We start from the raw sequence: 3,711 nt of genomic DNA, 5'->3' as shown, positions 1-3,711 counted from the left end.
TGTCGCGGTGGGGGGAGCGCTGGTGACAGCGGTGACAGCGGCGAGGGGAGCGGGGAGGGCTCAGCACCTGCTCGGCCTCATCCCAGGGCAATCAACCCCTGGCAGCGGCGCTGGGACAAAACAGCGCCTGGGACAGCCCGGGATGGGGAACCCCGAGCAGGGGATTGGGGGCTGCTCTGCCCCAAGGCCACCCGAGCTGTCCCCGAGCTGGGACAGCTCCAGCGGCACCGCCCGGAGCTCGGGCACGGCCGAGGAGGAGCAGGGAGGGGGACGGGGCAGGGCTCGGCTCCGCAGCTCCGGAGGCGAGGAAGGAAGGAAGGATGAGGACGCCGAGCGCTCGCCAGCGCCGGGACCAAACCCCTCCGGTCGTGCCAGGTCCTGCGGAGATGGAGCAGAGCGGAGATGAGGCAGAGCCGATCCCCGGGGAACGGGACTTTGGTGGCGCTGGCTGCAGGTGGAGACTCCAGGACCTTCACCAGGAGCGCCTTCCCCTGCTCCAGGGTCCCTCGGGGGTCCTGCACCCACAGCGGCAGCAGGACCCCCACGGCAGGGAGATTTCCTTGGAAAAGGGTGGCCGGAGGTGGCAGATTCGGGTGGGGGGACAGCAGCCCTGAAAGGGACAGCAGCTCTGGAGGGGACAGCAGCCCTGGATGGGGACAGCAGCACTGGAGGGGGACAGAAGAGCAGCTCTGGAAGGGACAGCAGCCCTGGAGAGGGACAGCAGCCCTGGATGGGGACAGCAGCACTGGAGGGGGACAGCAGCCCTGGAGGGGACAGCAGCACTGGAGGGGACAGCAGCCCTGAGGGGGACAGCAGCCCTGGAGGGGACAGCAGCACTGAAAGGGGACAGCTGCCACCAGCCAAGCCCGCAGCAAACCGAGCGTGGCAGCGGCCGGTGCTGCGCTCATCACCCCGGTGAGAAACGGGATCTCGAGCCGCTCCTTGGCAGGGGAGCGCTGCCTCCTCCTCCTCCTCTTCCTCCGCCTCCTTCTCCTCCTCCTCCTCAGCTTCATCCCGGGTCCCTGGGGGTGCGACCAGCTCTGCTCCTGTCGCACTTGCCCCGCAGAGAGGTGGCACTCACAGTGTCACACACAGAAGGGCCGGTGTCCCCCCCGCGGGTGCCACCGCTCTCCGCAGGGACGCGCGTTTGCCTCTGTGCCATCCCACGGCGCCCGATTTGTCACCGCGGTGCCCTGGGCAGATCGAAGGAACCTTCCTTGCAGGGAAGGTCTGGCTCCTGTCAATGCCCCGGGTTCCAGTCCCTGTGACAAACGATGCTGGCTGTCCCCGAAGCACCCATCCCGCCCCAGTGTCCCCTGGGAGGGCAGGCAGAGCTTTGCCTCTGTTATCACCTAAATAAAAAAAGAACTTTCGCCCCGTTAAGGTTCATTTAAATATTAAAACCCACATCTTGTATATGCTAATGAGGTTAATTAAATACGCACTCTGACGTCCATGATTATTGCTCAGCTCTCTGCCCAGACCCGTGAAGGAGGAGAAGATTCCATCCTGAAACTCTTTCTGTGCCTTCAACAAACTCTATTTTTGTGCATCTGATCGGAAAGTTTTTTATTGAACATGACCACATTTCCCATGCCCAATTCGACACAATCAGGAATTAAAATAATCATCCCGGCCACCCCCAGCCCCTCTGATCCCTCAGAACTCAACAGGGTTTATTTCCAGCCAAATTTCATTCACTTCATGCAACAGCTGGAAACTCCCTTGGGGGAGCAGCGTCTCCCTCCCATTTTCTGTCCTTTAAACGATTTATTCCCATTCAAATTTAACCAATTTCCAGCAAACCCGGCTGCTGCGGGTAAAGAGCTTTTCCCCAGCAGCCGGGGGCTGATAAAGGCGAGCGGCGCCCGTTCCGCTCTCCAGCTCTGCCTTCCAGGTCTCTCTCCATCCCCACAAGCGGATTCCCAGCTCTCCCAAACCCGAGGGATGCTTTTCCAGAGGGGTTTTGGGGGGCACAGGAGGTCACTCATCTCCTCTGGCTACGGGGAGGGCGGTGGGGCAGCCCCCGATGGGTGGGATCAGCTCTTGGGATCGGAGATCCAAAACCCCATCCCTGGAGCAGAGGCAGGGCTGGGGCTGCCGGGAGAAGGCACCTCCGAGAGCCCAAATTCCAGGAAAGGAGGGACCTCTGAGCCCCCAGATCCAGGAAAGGAGGGACCTCTGAGCCCCCAAATCCAGGAAAGCGACCTCTGAGCCCCCAAATCCAGGAAAGGAGGGACCTCTGAGCCTCCAAATCCAGGAAAGGAGGGACCTCTGAGCCCCCAGATCCAGGAAAGGAGGGACCTCTGAGCCCCCAGATCCAGGAAAGGAGGGACCTCTGAGCACCCAATTGCAGGGAAGGGTCCTCTGAGCCCACAGCTCCAGGGAAAGGACCTCTGAGCCCCCAAATCCAGGAAAGGAGGGACCTCTGAGCCTCCAAATCCAGGAAAGGAGGGACCTCTGAGCCCCCAAATCCAGGAAAGGAGGGACCTCTGAGCCCCCAAATCCAGGAAAGGAGGGACCTCTGAGCCCCCAAATCCAGGAAAGGAGGGACCTCTGAGCACCCAATTGCAGGGAAGGGTCCTCTGAGCCCACAGCTCCAGGGAAAGGACCTCCGGCACCCGAATTCCAGAGAAAGCAACTCTGAGCCCCAATCCCGGGTGCCCCATCCCTGCTGTCCCATCTCCCTGTCCCATCCCTGCTGTCCCATCTCCCTGTCCCATCCCCACTGTCCCATCCCCACTGTCCCATCCGGGTGTCCCATCCCCGCTGTCCCATCCCGCTCCAGCCCTTCCCACGGGGGCCCTCTCGTGGCCAATCTCACGCTCGGAGTTTTCCCGAAAAGTTCCTTTTCCACCTCAAATCCATCTTTTCCCAGCCCAGGGGATGCTGCTCCAGCCTGGCACATCCCGGCTCTGCCCCGCACACCGGCGACGCTCCGAGAGCTGCAGCTCCTCCTTCCCTTCCCTTTCCTTTTCCCTTTCCTTTTCCCTTCCCATCCCTTCCCTTCCCTTCCCTTCCCTTCCCTTCCCTTCCCTTCCCTTCCCTTCCCTTCCCTTCCCTTCCCTTCCCTTCCCTTCCCTTCCCTTCCCTTCCCTTCCCTTCCCTTCCCTTCCCTTCCCTTCCCTTCCCTTCCCTTCCCTTCCCCTTCTCCTTCTCCTTCTCCTTCTCCTCCCTCCTGCTGCTCCCAAGAATCTGTGAAAATTCGGGGAAAAAACTCGGGAAAAAAATTCGGGGAATCAGGAAAAGGGATATTTAGAAAAATTGACAGATATTTACAGATATTTACAAATATTTACAGATATTTTCAGATATTTACAAATATCCCCAGGAGAGCCAAAGGCTGAGGCAGAGCTTTGCTCCTCTTCCTGCTGGGTCTGGCAAGGGGCACCTGTGCCAGGTAAAGGGGACATCTGTGATGGGGTATGGGGGACACCTGTGCCAGGTAAAGGGGGGCACCTGAGCCAGGTAAAGGGGACACCTGAGCCAGGTAAAGGGGACACATGTGCCAGGTAAAGGGGGACATTGTGCCACACCAAGGGGGCACCTGAGCCAGGTAAAGGGGGACATTGTGCCACACCAAGGGGGCACCTGAGCCAGGTAAAGGGGGCACTTTTTTCCAGGCAAGGGGGACAACTGTGCCAGGGACAGGGGGACACCTGTGATGGGACAAAGGGGTCACATGTGTCAGGATAAGGGGGGCAACTGTGC

The sequence above is a fragment of the Molothrus ater genome, chromosome 24 (genome assembly GCF_012460135.2).
Source record: "Molothrus ater isolate BHLD 08-10-18 breed brown headed cowbird chromosome 24, BPBGC_Mater_1.1, whole genome shotgun sequence".
Classification (NCBI taxonomy): Eukaryota; Metazoa; Chordata; class Aves; order Passeriformes; family Icteridae; genus Molothrus; species Molothrus ater.
Note: the sequence above shows the minus strand (reverse complement) of the source record.